At 43.3% G+C, this 17,500-nt stretch overlaps 1 protein-coding gene across 9 annotated transcripts in view; it reads right to left on the bottom strand.

Moving 5' to 3' along the window:
• Window positions 1–17,500, bottom strand: part of LOC126987502 (G-protein-signaling modulator 2-like) — a 105,344-nt gene that overhangs the window by 48,014 nt on the left and 39,830 nt on the right. Inside the window, exon 2 of one of the 9 annotated variants that reach the window (XM_050844481.1) lies at window positions 8,857–9,206. The exons of the other annotated variants lie outside the window; for them this stretch is intronic. The gene's annotated coding sequence lies outside the window, so the exon portion shown is untranslated. The remainder of the gene's footprint in view (window positions 1–8,856; window positions 9,207–17,500) is intronic. 9 annotated transcript variants of the gene reach the window in all.

The raw sequence follows: 17,500 nt of genomic DNA, 5'->3' as shown, positions 1-17,500 counted from the left end.
TGGTGTTGTGCTGTTGTTGTTGTGGTGGTGGTGGTGGTGGTGGTGTCAATAGGTTGGCAACGTATTTAATATTGATTCGTGTAAAGCACATTACCTCACTCATCCCAAAAGTGACCACACAATAATGTTTTCGACTTCATCTAAATAAATAGGTATACTGTTACAAAGCTTTACCCCTCAGGCCTCAGCTAATCAATATTTACCTGACCCGAGGCCTCCTAACCTAGTAACGTATACAGCTATTTTCGTGTTAAGTGGCATCATATACTTTTCAGTCTATATAAAGATTTAGAATGGCTAGGGTGATTGAGAAGGATAAACGGGGTAACGACGCCATTCCTTAACATACTACGTACTACTGCAATTAAAGTGGCGGTGGCTGAATGGATAGCGTGACGGCGCCGCGTTCAGGACGATGCGAGTTCAATCCCCGCCCGGCATAAAACTACCCACATGCCGTCCAGAAGACCACCCATCAACCCGGACTCTAGATTCTAGGATTAAAGATGAGCTCCGGGAGGGCAGCATGAGCCAATGCAAGATAGCGCCACTATAAACACTCGCCTGCGCCAGAACGGGCTGGGCCGACCATCAGGCCCCACCGGGAAGAAGCCTTGGGCCGACCATCAGGATCCACCGGGAAGAAGCCTACTGGCGCAATAGGCCACGGCGTAAAATTTTTTTATTCTGCTGTCAGTGATGGACTGAGCCAGCGTGAGTCAGCCCAGCGATTTGGTATACCCAAGACGTTACTGCAAGTCCTATCAGGGTGAACTCAGTTTCCTCGGAAGCCAGGACGGAAGACAGTTCTATTACATTCTGAACTTCATCGCTAAAAAATTGCTGTTTTGGGGAGGACTTTGGTCTTGTATTTAATTTGTGTCAAATGTGGAAATTTGTCATAGTACTTGAATCGTCACCACTGACAGTTAAGCCTCGTTCACACTGTGCCGACTCAGGGCCACGACAACCCAGCGACTTTTCCGTTAGACAAGTTGGTTCCCACGCTCCAAGAAAGGGGGGGGAGGTTTTATTGGGGTCTTGGTGTCTTGCCGACTGTCTGGGACATTCGGCCAACTAGTTGCCAGCATGTCGTGCTAACCCTCACGACTCCAGACTCCCGTCACGACATAGGCGCAGCATTCGGCAACAGTCTCAAGACATCTTTCAAGACATGCCCGACCCTTTCACATCAACACCCAAGACCTCGTGTACCCTAGAGTCGTGGGTAGTCGTGGCCAAGAGTCGGCACAGTGTGAACGGGGCTTTAGAAGAAAAGGAGGGAGGCAACGTGTCAGGTGGTTTATAAACGGAAGAAGAGCAAGCGCGGCGTACGAAAAAGCGGGTTGTGTGGCGGCATTCACGCTGCCCGAAAGTTGACGACAAGAAGTGATGAATGTTGACGCGCTTGTGCAGAGGCTAAACCTTCATTAGGTAAATAAGAATAAAATAGTTATGACTTATTTATTTGGTACACTTATTGTTTGTAAATGATAATGTACAATGCACCAAGTTTGCAGATGATATATATTTTACAATTTGAAACATACCTTTTTAGTTACGGGCTCAACTGCAATAGGTATATACGGTAACTAATATATAGGTTTGAATTCGTCTGTTTCCCTCAAATTAATGTGGTAAATTCTTCTGTAATCCTTTATTAACAATTTGCTATATGAATAACATGTCACAGTTGCCCCAATCTACATCAGCAAAAGTAGTAGTAGTAGTAGTAGTAGTAGTAGTAGTAGTAGTAGTAGTAGTAGTAGTAGTAGTAGTAGTAGTAGTAGTAGTAGTAGTAGTAGTAGTAGTAGTAGTAGTAGCAATAGTAGTAGTAGTAGTAGCAATAGTAGTAGTAGTAGTAGTAGCAATAGTAGTAGTAGTAGTAGTAGTAGTAGTAGTATATAGTAGCAGCAATACGAAGTAGTAATAGTAACAATGATAAAATAAAAATAATACCAATAACCACCACCATCACCACAGTCACCCTAACAACAACAACAACAACAACAACAACAACAACAACAACAACAACAACATTTACATACGGAGACCCAACAAAAGGACGCAATTCAAGAAACCCCAAAAATTCAAGATGGGAAAAATCACGAACGAGAACGAACAAATAAACCCCTTGCCCCCCCCCGCCCCCCCTGCCCCCCCCCCGCCCCCCCTGCAAAATAAAACGGAAAGAAAACAGCCAATGCGACCCCAAAAAATATACCCCCCCCCCAAAAAAAAAAAAAAAAAATGAGAAGAAAAGGAACCACAGGAGAGAGAGAGAGAGAGAGAGAGAGAGAGAGAGAGAGAGAGAGAGAGAGCAAAATGATAAAAAGGAAAACAGCTCTCTCTCTCTAAACATAAGAATACAATAGTGGGCTTGCCTTTTCCCTCCCTCCCACCTCCCCCTCCCTCTTTTTTCCCCATTCCACTTCCCTTCCCACCCCCTTCCCCACTCATCCCCCGAGAGAGAGAGAGAGAGAGAGAGAGAGAGAGAGAGAGAGAGAGAGAGAGAGAGAGAGAGAGAGAGAGAGAGAGAGAGAGAGAGAGAGAGAGCAGGCTGCGGACCAATTTATTGAACTTGCGGGACACCAGGTTGCCAGTCCGCAGACCTGCCCACCAAACTATACCTTGCCTGTCTGTCTGTCTATCTGTCTGTTTGTCTATATATGTACGTGTATGTGTCTAAGCATGTCTAACTGTCTATCTGTCTGTCTGTCTATGTATGTACGTGTATGTGTCCTGTGTCTAAGCATCTCTGTATAAGCATCTGTCTGTTTGTCTGTCTGTCTGTCTATGTATCTATGTATGTACGTGTCCTGTGTCTATGCATCTGTGTGTCTGCCTGTCTATCTGTTCGTGTATGTGTCTGTTTCTATATCCGTCCTTTCTGTATATAAAAAGCACAACATGGGGGCTGTCTGTGTTTGTTTTAAGGAAGCTGTTTTGTTTTTTTCAGTGGCTGTCTTTCCGCTTGTCAGTTATTTGTCTGTATGTCTGTCTGTTTGTTTGTCTGTCTACTTTTTTATTTGCATGTGCCTCTTTATAAGTCTGTGTCTACAAAGAAGTCCGTCTGCCTCTGTCTGTTCAAATAGCCACCTGTCTTCACGTCTGTTTGTCTGTCTATAAATGCGCCTGTTGATTTCGTTGCCTGATTATGGTAGTAGTAGTAGTAGCAGTAGTAGTAGTAGTTGTAGTAGTAGTAGTAGTAGTAGTAGTAGTAGTAGTAGTAGTAGTAGTAGTAGTAGTAGTAGTAGTAGTAGTAGTAGTAGTAGTAGTAGTAGTAGTGGTAGTAGGAGTAGTAGTAGTATGTCTATCAATCAAAACAATTCCATTTTTATGTCTGTCTGTAAGTCTGTCTAGCTATAAAAGGTCTGTGTATTTGCTTTCGAATTGTCTGTCTGTTCGTTTGCCTATATGTATGTCTGCCTACTTACCGTACTTACAAGCCTACCTATCTACCAATCTACTTACCAACCTACATACCTACCTTTTTTATCATTTTCCTCCCTCCCCCATCTCTCTCTCTCCAACAGTTTAGTCAGACCCCACTTGGAATATGCGGTACAGTTTTGGTCTCCTCACCATGCAAAGGACATTGCTAAATTAGGTGTTCAGCGTCGGGCAACAAAAATGATCCCTTCCTTGCGCAACAAATCCTACGAAGAAAGGCTTTCCACCCTTAACATGTTCTCTCTTGAGAAACGTCGCCTCCGAGGAAAACTGATCGAATGTTTTTAAATACTTAATGGTTTCACGAATGTAGACAGAACAAAATTGTTTGTGATCGATGACACTTTGCGAACGAGGAACAATGGCATAAAACTCAAATGTAGGCATGTAAATTAAGACTGCACCAAATTTTTGTTCACCATGGTTGTAGTGCGAGAATGGAATAAGCTCCCACCGTCAGTGGTCCAGTGTAACACGATTGACTCCTTTAAAAACAAGCTCGACCGTCACTTCCTTCAACTTAATATTAACTAAAGCAGAAAAGCAGCGTTTTGGAGCCTTCTGATTAGTGTAGATTCGCTTAGGTTTAAGGACAGACCACCTAGTCTGGACCATGGGGTCTGTGTGGTCTGATTTTCTATGTAAATCTTTGTAAATCTCTCTCTCTCTCTCTCTCTCTCTCTACTTACCTACCTACCAACCTACATACTTACCTGCCTACGTATCTGCCATCTGTCTACCTCCCTACCAATCTACTTACCTACCTGTCAACCTAGATACACGCCTGACTCCCTACCTGTCCACTTACCTTCCAACCAGCCTCCCTACCTATTCACCTACCTGTCTACTTACTCAATTACCTGTCCTAAACACATGTCTCCCTGTCTCTATGCCTATAACCTTCAGTAAGTTCGTTTTTTTCTGCCAACTTTTATCCATTGGTCAACTTATCCTCAATCTCTCTGGCTATGTCTCTGCCTCCTTGTCCTCTCTCGTTTTTATTCTCTCGTTTACTCGTTCAATGTTGCCCAATCTGTCTGGCTGCACCTCCGTCTTTTCACGCCAATTTTCTTTCTTTTTTTTTTTCGTTTTGTTTTGTTTTTTTGTTCTTTTCATCCCTCGGTTCAGTTCGGTCTTAACTCAGTCTTAGGCATAATAAAAAATGTCGATATCGTGTGTGTGTGTGTGTGTGTGTGTGTGTGTGTGTGTGTGTGTGTGTGTGTGTGTGTGTGTGTGTGTGTGTGTGTGTGTGTGTGTGTGTTCTATTTTTTCCTTGATTTGTCTTTTCATGAATAATTTAACGTGGCGGTTGTGGTGGTGGTGGCAGTAGAAGTAGAAGTAGTAGTAGTAGTAGTAGTAGTAGTAGTAGTAGTAGTAGTAGTAGTAGTAGTAGTAGTAGTAGTAGTAGTAGTAGTAGTAGTAGTAGTAGTAGTAGTAGTAGTAGTAGTAGTAGTAGTAGTAGATGCAGTAGACGATGACGATGCGGGGATAGGCCGGAAGCAGGTTGGTGAAAAGGAAAGGCCTTAAAGGGGAGAGATGGGCCCTCACCTGAGACGCTGCCGCTACTACTACTACTGCTACTACTACTACTACTACTACTACTACTACTACAACTACCACTACTTTTACCATAACCACTAAACTACTCCTGTCAATACTAGTACCTCAGTCTATTTATATCGCAAGAGGTACATTATTTTTGATCACCTCTTCAAGGCCTCATGTGGTGGACGAGGCCTTGCCATAATCCTCTCCTTCAATGATGATGACGATGATGGTGGTGATGGTGGTGGTGGTGGGGGTGATGGTGGTGGTGGAGATTAAGAATATAAACAAGAAGAAGAAGAAGAAGAAGAAGAAGAAGACAATGACGACGAAGAAGAAAAATAGAAGAAGAAGAAGAAGAAGAAGAAGAAGAAGAAGAAGAAGAAGAAGAAAAAAAGAAGAAGAAGAAGAAGAAGAAGAAGAAGACAATGACGACGACGAAGAAGGAAAAAATAGAAGAATATAAAGAAGAAGAAGAAGAAAAAGAAGAAGAAAAATAAGAAGATAAAGAAGAAGAAAAAGAAGAAGAAGAAGAAGACAATGACGACGACGACGAAGAAGAAGAAATAGAAGAAAAAAGTTAAAGATGAAAGAGAAAGATAAGGAGAAAAACACAAAGAAAGGAATATATAAAAAGACAGTAAGAAATATATAAAAAAAAGCGAGAAAAGAAAATAAGAAAAAGAAAACAATAAAAGTAACGACGAAAGAAAAGTAAAGAAAGTTAAAAGAGAAGACACACAACGAGAACTAGAACAAAATAAATATAATAAAAATTGAAACAAAAGAACGAATTAAAAAAAATGGAAAACGAAGAAAAATAAAATACAGCGACACGGCCTCTTGTAGACTCCTTACGTTATGTTCTTATGTTCTTAAAAATAAAAAAATAAAACGAAAGTGAGGAGAATAAAGAACAGATAAAAAAATAACAGGAAGAATCAAACATGAAAGGTTACACAACAGAGGAAAATACATGCAGAAAAAGTCGGGAACTCGCTCAGTTAGCCAGTCAGTTAAGTTTGCCAGCAGAAAGAGACAGGAAACAACACTCAGTCAAATAGTCAGATATGTTTATCGCAAAAGAAATAACGATCTCAGTCAGCCAGTCAGTTAAGTTTGCCAGCAGAAAGAGACAGGAAACAACACTCGGTCAACCAGTCAGATATGTTTATCGCATAAGAAACAACCATCTCAGTCAGCCAGTCAGTTAAGTTTGCCAGCAGAAAGAGACAGGAAACAAAACTCAGTCAACCAGTTAGACATGTTTATCGCATAAGAAACAACGATCTCAGTCAGCCAGTCAGTTAAGTTTGCCAGCAGAGAGACAAGAAGCAACAAACTCAGTCAACCAGTCAGATATGTTTATCGCATAAGAAACAACGATCTCAGTCAGCCAGTCAGTTAAGTTTGCCAGCAGAAAGAGACAGGAAACAACACTCAGTCAACCAGTCAGATATGTTTATCGCATAAGAAACAACGATCTCAGTCAGCCAGTCAGTTAAGTTTGCCAGCAGAAAGAGACAGGAAACAACACTCAGTCAACCAGTCAGATATGTTTATCGCACAAGAAACAACGATCTCAGTCAGCCAGTCAGTTAAGTTTGCCAGCAGAAAGAGACAAGAAACAACAAACTCAGTCAACCAGTCAGATATGTTTATCGCCCAAGAAACAACGATCTCAGTCAGCCAGTCAGTTAAGTTTGCCAGCAAAAAGAGACAAGAAACAACAAACTCAGTCAACCAGTCAGACATGTTTATCGCAAAAGAAATAACGATCTCAGTCAGCCAGTCAGTGAAATTTGCCAGCAGAAAGAGACAAGCAACAACAAACTCAGTCAACCAGTCAGATATGTTTATCGCATAAGAAATAACGATCTCAGTCAGCCAGTCAGTTAAGTTTGCCAGCAGAAAGAGACAAGCAACAACAAACTCAGTCAACCAGTCAGACATGTTTATCGCATAAGAAACAACGATCTCCGTCAGCCAGTCAGTTAAGTTTGCCAGCAGAAAGAGACAGGAAACAACACTCAGTCAACCAGTCAGACATGTTTATCGCACAAGAGGCAACGAACTCAGCCAGTCTCAGTCAGTTTGTCAGACAGTTAGTGACGGGACACAGAATTCAGTCAGCCAGTCAGTCAATTTTATCAGCAGAAAGGTAAAATAAACAACGATCTCAGTCAGTCAGTCAGTTAAGTTTGCCAGCAGAAAGGGCCAAGAAACAGCACAATCAGCTAGCCAGTCAGTCAGAATTATCAGCAGTCAGTCAGTCAGTTAGTTTGTCAACCGGAAAAGGGACAAGAAACAACACAATCAGCCACCCAGTCAGTCAGAATTATCAGCAGTCAGTCAGTCAGTTAAGTTTGCCAGCAGAAAGGGACAAGAAACAACACAATCAGCTACCCAGTCAGTCAGAATTATCACCAGTCAGTCAGTCAGTTAAGTTTGCCAGCAGAAAGGGACAAGAAACAACACAATCAGCTACCCAGTCAGTCAGAATTATCAGCAGTCAGTCAGTCAGTTAAGTTTGCCAGCAGAGAGGGCCAAGAAACAACACAATCAGCTACCCAGTCAGTCAGAATTATCACCAGTCAGTCAGTCAGTTAAGTTTGCCAGCAGAAAGGGACAAGAAACAGCACAATCAGCCACGCAATCAGTCAAGTTTGCCACAGTAAGAGATAAGAAACAACAAATTCAGTCAGCCAGACACTCTAAGGATCGTATTTTAAAACATTTCGCCGCCCAAGAACACATATTTGACAAGGCTTTCGTAGGCGTTGTGGGCATTTCCAGTAGTTTTATGACCCTGGTGGTAGTTTGACCCTTCTTCTGTACCCTGAACCTGAAGAAACACTCATTAGAACCCGACAACCCCGCCCAAGAACACATATTTGACAAGGCTTTCGTAGGCGTTGTGGGCATTTCCAGTAATAGTTTTATGACCCTGGTGGTAGTTTGACCCTTCTTCTGTACCATGAACCTGAAGAAACACTCATTAGAACCCGACAACCCCGCCCAAGAACACATATTTGACAAGGATTTCGTAGGAGTTTTGGGCATTTCCAGGAGTAGTTTTATGACCCTGGTGGTAGTTTGACCCTTCTTCTGTACCATGAACCTGAAGAAACACTCATTAGAACCCGACTGACTCCGCCCAAGAACACATATTTGACAAGGCTTCCGTATGTAGGCGTTGTGGGCATTTCCAGTAGTTTTATGACCCTGGTGGTAGTTTGACCCTTCTTCTGTACCCTGAACCTGAAGAAACACTCATTAGAACCAGACTGACCCCTTCTTTGACCTTTAGAAATAGCTGATGTGAAAAGCGAAAGTTTCTTATAATACCGATAATACCTAACCTAACCTAACCTAACCGGCAGAGAAGGACGAGAAACAACTCAGTCTTAGCCAGTCAATCATGCTTATCGGGGGAACGCATGGAGGTATTAACCCCTTGACTGCGGATTTCCTACAGTCAGGCCTCACCAAGCAACAGGAATGGAACAAAAAGTGGCTGCTACAATTCAATAAAGAAAATAATATAAAGTCATGCGCCTTTGGGAGGGGATATCCAGCATACCAATACCACATGGGAAACACTCCACTATCCACCACTGAGGCAGAGAAAGACCTGGGAGTACATGTTACCAGGCTACCAGTGAAGGGATATCTAGCATACCAATACCACATGGGAAACACTCCACTATCCACCACAGAGGCAGAGAAAGACCTGGGAGTATATGTTACCAGGCTACCAGTGAAAGCCAAATTCATGCCAATCGCAGCGGACGGGTTAAGGGGAAAGGCACAACGCGAAGCTAAACATCCAGCCCTACAGAGTAAATAAATACTGACCTCAACACTTATGCCACAAGGACGTGGAGAGGAGAAACAGCAACGCGCAGCAACCTTTGGGTAGGCGGTGGCTGAGTGGTAGCGTGCTGGCCCCACATTCAGCACGTGATGGACGACGCGAGTTCGAATCCCCACGCTACCACCTCGGATTTTTCAGTCACCGCCGAGTGGCTTAAAACTACCCACATGCTGTCCTGAAGACCACCCATCAACCCGGACTCTAGAGGAAACCGTCCAAGTGAATCAAGAACGAGTTCCGGGGGGCAGCATGAGCCAAGAGAAGATGGCGCCTGGGGCCTGGGGCGCTGGGGCCGAGTACCATCCAGGCCCCTCAAACAAGTCTACCGGCACTATAGGCATAGAAGTAATAAAAAAAAACACGTAGAAAAATATAAACGAGAAAACAACAAGTATGAATGGACACACGAGGATGAGATACAAGAATAAAGAACAGACTCATACGGAAAAAGGAAGAAGATACATTCACCCACGCCTCTCAGAAACCACTTGCCCGAAGAGACGCAACGGAAAGAAAACGAAGAGAAAGAAGGAGGGAGGGAAAAGGGAGTAAGCAGAGAAGGCAGCAGGGGCCTAGCCAGCCATATAGCTACAGGTGGCGTGGACGAGGAAAAGCTATATAGGGCAAGGCGGGGGAAGGAAGGGTCTGCAGGTGGCGTGCTATTGTTGCTACAGCTGGTGGAGGCGGCGGCGGCGGCAGATTTTCTTTTCTTTTTTTTCTTTTTACATTTTTTATGGTAAGAGGAGTCAGACGGGGTGGAGGGAGAGAGAGAGAGAGAGAGAGAGAGAGAGAGAGAGAGAGAGAGAGAGAATCTTTATTTTTTTCTTCACGGTCGACTAGATTCTTCTACTTCACTACCATATTACTACTACTACTACTACTACTACTACTACTACTACTTTATATTTACCGGTATCTTTATCATACCTTATTATTACAGGAGCAGCGAGTAGCGGGCTTTTTTTTATTATTGTTTCCTTTTTTTGTGTGCCCTTGTGCTATCTCCTTTGCTGTAGAAAATAAATAAATAAATAAATAAATATCAAGTTTTCACAATAGTTAACTTTCTTTCATCTCTTCTTCGACAGCAATTCGGTTTCTCACTAAATCATTATCTTATTTTCTCCTTTTTCTTGGTCATCAATATCTAACTCATCTTGTATCTTCAACTAACTTCTTCTTTTCCATGACGCTTTCACTATTTTATGTATTTTCTATCTTGGTCACAGAATTTTTAAAGTGCACTGTTCATCATCATCATCATCATCGTCGTCGAAATTATCATCCACTTCAGTCATTAGCCCTAATTAAGCATGGTGTGACCCCTCCAAGTCATTTTCTGGTTCTTAATCATTAACTATCTTCAACTTTTGTCTGTTCCCCAATCTATAATGCTCGCTTCATGTTTCTCCAAGACATGCCCCCAAAACATAAATCTTTCTATTCTTCTATGTGCGTTTCTTAGCTTTCTCGATCTTTTAGGAGGCGCCAAGTTCCTGAAATGTATTATTAACTAAATTCTAAATCATTAACGCTTCTCTTTCTCGTGATTTTCTTTCCTGGGAGACCTCACTAATTTCTCTCTCTCTCTCTCTCTCTCTCTCTCTCTCTCTCTCTCTGTCTGTCTGTCTGTCTGTCTGTCTGTCTGTCTGTCTCTCTCTCTCTCTCTCTCTCTCTCTCTCTCTCTCTCTCTCTCTCTTTTTGTCAGGGTAAGTTTCCCCTAAAACTTTTAAAACGCGAGGCTTGGCTATGGCATCTTCACTTCTCACTAATTTTACCTTTCCTCCCCTTTTCCCAACGATATATCTACTATTTCGTTTTAACTAACTTTATTTTCATCCTTTTTCCCTCATGGTATTTTTTTTCCAAACATCTGAAGAGTGAAGCTCAGTAATAGTCTTCATTTCCCACAAACTCGCCCTTTTCATACCTCTTTTTTTCCGTAAATACTTACTTCCGATTAACTTTCCTTTTTTTACCTTTTCTTTCTCACGGTAACTCTTTTGACACCCTAAGAAGGATTTACTCTCTTTGCACCTTCTCTCTTCCTCTTTCTATCTTCTATCGATATTTTCATGCTGACTGCTCTTCTGAACTTGCTAACTGCATGCCTCCCCCCTCCCGCGGCCTCGCCACACACGACTTTCTACTCAAGCTCATCCCTTTACTGTCCCAATCCCTAACGCAAGAGTTAACCAGCATCTTGACTCTTTCATCCCTCGCGCTGGTAAACTCTGGAACAATCTTCCTTCGTCTGTATTTTCTCCTACCTACGACTTGAACTCTTTCAAGAGGAGGGTATCAGGACACCTCTCCTCCCGAAATTGACCTCTCTTTCGGCCACTCCTCTAACTCTTTTTAGGAGCAGTGAGTAGCGGGCTTTTTTTTTTTTTTTACATTTGTTACCTTTTTTTATGCCCTTGAGCTGACTCCTCTGCTGTTAAAAAAAAAAAAAAAACTTTCTTCATTTCCCACAAATTTGCTCTTTCAATACCTTTTTCTTTTCTTTTGATACTTCCTTCCGATTTGCTTTTTTAACGTTCTCTCTTCTTTGACACTCCAAAAGGGTTAAGCTCGAGACTCTGCAACACCTTCTCCGACTTATTCACTTTGCACCTTCTCTCCCTCCCTGTCTCTCCCTTATGTCACGGCCACTCTTCTCTGACACTCAATAGGTTAATTAAGTTTAGGACGAGTCAACAACACAAACTTTGCAGGATTTTAAACTTACTTATATATTTTTTTATCTCCCTCTCTACCCCATTATATAAATTTCCTGTGTCAAGGTAATTCTTCTATTATCTGCAAAAAGCGAAGGGAAGGGAAGGGAAGGGAAGGGAAAGGAAGGGAAGATTAGGCAAGACAAAATGAAGTAAGGTAATGTTAGGTTAGGTAAGGTAAAGGGAGGTAAGGTAAGGTAAGGTAAGGTAGATAAGGTAAGTTAGGTAAGGTAAGGTGAGGCAAAGTAAGGTTAGGTTTGGTAAGGTAAGGTAAGGTAAGGTGAGGCAAAGTTAGGTTAGGTAAGGTAAGATAAGGTAAGGGAAGGGAAGGGAAAGAAAGGGAAGAAAGGGAAGGGAAGGGAAAGAAAGGGAAGGGAAGGGAAGGGAAGGGAAAGGAAAGAAAGGAAAGAAAGGAAGGAAAAAAAGGGAAGGAAGGAAGGAAAGAGGAAGGGAAGGAAAGAAAGGAATGGAAGGAAAGAAAGGGAAGGAAGGAAAGAAAGGAAGGGAAGGAAGGGAAGGAAAGAAAGGGAAGGAAAGAAAGGAAGGGAAGGAAGGAAGGGAAAGAAAGGGAAAGAAAGGGAAGGGAAAGAAAGGAAAGGGAAGGGAAGGGAAGGGAAAGAAAGGAAAGGAAGGAAAGAAAGGAAGAAGGAAAGAAAGGAAGGAAGGAAGGGAAGGGAAGGAAGAAGAAAGGAATGGAAGGAAAGAAAGGAAGGGAAGGAAGGAAAGAAAGGGAAGGATGAAGGGAAGAAAGGAAGGGAAGAAAGGACGGGAAGGGAAGGAAGAAGGAAAGAAAGGGAAGGAAAGAAAGGGAAGGAAGGAAGGAGGGAAGGAGATAAGGAAGGAAAGAAAGGGAAGGAAAGGGAAGAAAATGGAACGGAAGGGAAGGGAAAGGAGTGGAAGGGAAAGGAAAGGAAGGGAAGGGAAGGGAAAGAAAGGGAAGGGAAAGGAAGGGAAGGGAAGGGAAAGAAAGGGAAGGGAAAGGAAGGGAAGGGAAAGCAAGGGAAGGGAAAGAAAGGGAAGGGAAGGGAAGGGAAAGAAAGGGAAGGGAAGGGAAAGAAAGGGAAGGGAAGGGAAAGAAAGGGAAGGGAAAGGAAATAAAGGGAAGGGAAAGAAAGGAAAGGAAAGGAAAGGGAAGGTTAGGGCAAACAAGTCACCGCCAGCCCTGTTCGTAGTGTCTTTTCAAACTTGTTCCTCAATGATTTAAGTCTTTTGAGCTTTTCTTTTCCTTTTTCGATGTCGCGGTAATTCAATTCTTATAATAAGGAAATAAAGGTGATGTTTGGGCACACATTGAGAGAGAGAGAGAGAGAGAGAGAGAGAGAGAGAGAGAGAGAGAGAGAGAGAGAGAGAGAGAGAGAGAGAGAGAGAGAGAGAGAGAGAGAGAGAGAGAGAGATGGAGGAGGTTTTATATCGACCTGACAATAATCACCACCACCACCACCACCACCATCATCACCCCCACCACCATCACCCCCCACACCACCATCACCCCCCACACCACCGTCATCACCACCACCACCACCACCACCACCATCATCACCACCACCACCACCACAATTATCACCACCCCCATCACCATCACCCCCACCACCACCACCTACACCCACTACCACCCCCCCCACCACCATCACCCCCCACGCCACCGTCACCACCACCACCACCTTCGCCGCCGCCAAATTTCCACCCAGGTGACAGCGGGGACCAGCACAGACAGGCGGACAGACAAATGGGCTGGGAGAGACAGACAGGCAGAGAGGCGGCCCGCAGCAAAAGGACACATGAAAGACAGACAGACAGACGGAAGGGTAGACAGATTATGGTCGCAGAAAGACATTACGTGTGTGTGTGTGTGTGTGTGTGTGTGTGTGTGTGTGTGTGTGTGTGTGTGTGTTAAGAGGATCTGGGGGCGACACGAGGACGCAGACGGGACATGAAGGAGGAGGAGGAGGAGAAGGAGGAGGAACACAAAGGAAAAACAAACAACAGCAGACCTGCTAGTCCTTACGAGGCTGTTTGTGACAAGCTACACTAACTATCTAATCAATAGTGGAAGATGAAGAACAGCTAAGGCGAAGGCTCCTTCCCACCCCCCATCCCTCCAGCCAAAGCATGGAAATTATGTAGGAAAGAGGAAAGAACTACCATTACTGCTACCACTAACCGGGCGATAAAAATTGACAAGGACACCAGTATTCTAAAGAACTTAACGTTATTACGACAATGAGTAATATCTTAGTTGCTGGTTGGATTCAAAATACTTGTCTAATCTATTCTTGAAGGCCGTAACTGTTGTACTATCAACGACATCACAGGGTAGAGAGTTCCAAACATTAACAACTCGATTGATGAAGAAGTGTTTAGCTTCGTGCGACGAGAATCTTTTACCACTTATCTTGAAATCGTTATTTCTTCTTGTTTTATTTGATCGATCAATTGTAAAGTAATCTTCCCGCATTAATATCACTGAATCCTTTAAACATTTTAAACACTTCTATTAGATCGCCTCGCATTCTTCGTTTAGATAGGCTGAATAAATTTAATTCTTTAAGCCTTTGTTCATAAGATAAATTCCTCAACCTAGGAATCATTTTTGTTACTTTCCGTTGAATCTGTTCTAACTTTTCTCTGTCTTTTCTGTAATAGGGAGACCAAAACTGTACACAGTACTCTAGATGGGGTCGAACCAGCAAATTATACAGTTTTAATATTACTTTTTCCGATTTATTATTAAAGACTCGTCCGATGAAGCCAACCAATTTGTTTGCGGTTTTAACTACCTCTGAACAATGCTGACCGGGCTTTAAATCGCTTGATATAGTTATTCCAAGATCCTTTTCTTTACTTACTGCAGAAAGTTATTGGCCATTCATGACGTACTGAACGCGATTGTTATTGTTTCCGATGTGCAACACTTTACATTTGTCAACGTTAAATTTCATTTGCCATTGGTTGGCCCAACGTGCAAGTCGATCTAGATCTGATTGTAAAGCTTCTTCGTCGAGTGTCACAGTTACTTTACTAGCGATTTTTGTGTCATCAGCAAATTTTGATACTTTGCAAGTGAGCCCATCATCGATATCGTTAACATAAATTAAGAAGAGCATGGGGCCAAGCACTGATCCTTGAGGTACGCCGCTTCTGACATCGAGCCATAAAATACCGTTTAGAACTACTCTCTGTTTGCGCTCAGAGAGCCAGTCCACAAACCAATTGTGAATGTTACCCGAGATACCGTGCGCCAATAGTTTACTGAGCAATCGTTGGTGGGGGACCTTATCAAATGCCTTTTGAAAATCCAGATATATGATATCTACTGATCTGCTTTCATCGAACACCTTAAAAATATAATGAAAAAAAAAACTCAAGTAAGTTAGTTAAACACGAACGTTTACTACGGAAGCCATGTTGCGAGTTATTATTATATTATTTTCTTCGAAGAATTTCACCATATTGTCGCGAATGATAGTCTCCATTAACTTACAAACAATCGATGTCATGCTGATTTGTTGATAGTTTCCTGGATGAGACCTGTCCCCTTTTAGGAGGAGGAGGAGGAAACATGGATGAGCAGGCAGCAGAAAGCCTGCTGGTTACGAAGCTGCCTGCTTTAGTGGTTTAATCAGTTCGTCAGCCACTTGAGTGACCTGCCTTTATTATTAAGACACTTTTGTACGTACGCGCGGGCACGTTCAGCTCACCTCTGATGCAGCAAAGTAACGTCCAATGCGATTCTTAAAAATTAGCTGATCGTTTTCGCGATAAATAGTTCTTGTGGCGGATGATTCTGTTCGAGAAATAATTCCTGCCGATATCTGTGCTGAATCGCTTTGTTTGAATTGTTTAACCACTGCTTCTAGTTATTCGATTAGTTTGGAGAGCAAAAGGCTTGGAGTGATTGACATTACCGAACCTGGATCAAGCCCCTTCGCAGTCTCGTTTCCAGTGTGGAAGGGCTGAGTCGCTTGAGTCGTTCTTCATAAGGAAGTCATCAACAATGGTGCAATTTTCGAAGCGCATCGCTGTATTCTCAAACAATTCAATGTCCTTGTAATTAGTGGACCAGAACTGAACTGCGTATTCCAGATGCGAGGAGGAAGAGGAGGGGGAAAAGGAGGAGGTTTACAATTATTCTCCACTTTCCCACAATTCCCTGTTTTCCCCTACATCCCCTAATCTCTCCTTCCCCTTCCTCCCCTTACCTTCCCCTCAGATTCCGCGAGTAGCGATGCCACTCAGAATCGAGACGTGTGAGGGGGGGGGAGGTGCGGGGGAGGGAGGGGGGGATATGAAAGGGAAAGAGGGTTAGAGAGGGAAAGTGAAGCTAGTCATGGAAGGCTAAAAGGGACATGTTAGCGAAGTGAGGGGAAAGGAAAAGGGAAAGAGAGGGGAAAGGAAAAGGGAAAGAGAGGGAAAATGGGGAAGAGAAGGGGCACGAGGAACAAGAAGAGGAGGAAGAGAAGGAGAGGAGAGGAAAGGGGAAGAGAGAGAGAGAGAGAGAGAGAGAGAGAGAGAGAGAGAGAGAGAGAGAGAGAGAGAGAGAGAGAGAGAGAGAGAGAGAGAGAGAGAGAGAGAGAGAGAGAGAGAGAGAGAGAGAGAGTGTGCAGGTGAGGTGACAGCAGCCCATCAGCCGCCCTGGACTAATTAATGCGGATGCTCAGGCACTGCATATGTGTGTCTGTCTGTGTGTGTGTGTGTGTGTGTGTGTGTGTGTGTGTGTGTGTGTGTGTGTGTGTGTGTGTGTGTGTGTGTGTGTGTGTGTGTGTCTGTCTGTCTGTGTGTGTGTGTGTGTGTGTGTGTGTGTCTGTCTGTGTGTGTGTGTGTGTGTGTGTGTGTGTGTGTGTGTGTGTGTGTGTGTGTGTGTCTGTGTGTGTGTGTGTGTGTGTGTGTGTGTGTGTGTGTGTGTGTGTGTGTGTGTGTGTGTGTGTGTGTGTGTGTGTGTGTGTGTGTGTGTGTGTGTGTGTGTGTGTGTGTGTGTGTGTGTGTGTGTGTGTGTGTGTGTGTGTGTGTGTGTGTGTGTGTGTGTGTGTGTGTGTGTGTGTGTGTGTATCTCTCTCTCTCTCTCTCTCTCTCTCTCTCTCTCTCTTACTAACTGACTGTCTAACTGGATAACTAGCCGACTAAGTGTAGCAGGCTTTTTTTATATTTTTCTTTACGCCCTTGAAGTGTCTCCTTAGCTGTAAAAAAAAAAAGTGACTGACCATCTAACTATTTAATCAAACAACCAAACAACTAACTGACCGAGTAACTGGCTAACCATCTACCAAACCAACCCAGTAACTAACAAACTAACTGACTGACTCACCAACCATATGACTAACAAACTGACTGACTAAAGGACCAATCAAATAACTAAGAAACTAGCTGACTGACTAACTACCTACCAAACGACAACCTCACCAACCAAACGACTAAAATATTAACTAACTCACCAACCAAATAAATAACAAACAAGCTGACTGACTGACAAACTCACCAGCCAACAAACCAAAAGGACAAACAAGCTTTTTTTTTACAGCAGAGGAGTCAGTTCAAGGGCATAAAAAAGGTAACAAATATTTTTAAAAAAGCCCGCTACTCACTGCTCCTAAAAAGAGTTAGAGGAGTGGCCGAAAGAGAGGTCAATTTCGGGAGGAGAGGTGTCCTGATACCCTCCTCTTGAAAGAGTTCAAGTCGTAGGCAGGAGGAAATACAGATGAAGGAAGATTGTTCCAGAGTTTACCAGCGCGAGGGATGAAAGAGTGAAGATGCTAGTTAACTCTTGCGTAAGGGATTTGGACAGTAAAGGGATGAGCTTGAGTAGAAAGTCGTGTGTGGCGAGGCCGCGGGAGGGAGGGAGGCATGCAGTTAGCAAGTTCGGAAGAGCAGTCAGCATGAAAATATCGATAGAAGATAGACAGAGAGGCAA

The sequence above is a fragment of the Eriocheir sinensis genome, chromosome 65, assembly GCF_024679095.1.
Source record: "Eriocheir sinensis breed Jianghai 21 chromosome 65, ASM2467909v1, whole genome shotgun sequence".
NCBI lineage: Eukaryota > Metazoa > Arthropoda > Malacostraca > Decapoda > Varunidae > Eriocheir > Eriocheir sinensis.
Note: the sequence above shows the minus strand (reverse complement) of the source record. Positions and strands in the feature narration are given on the sequence as shown.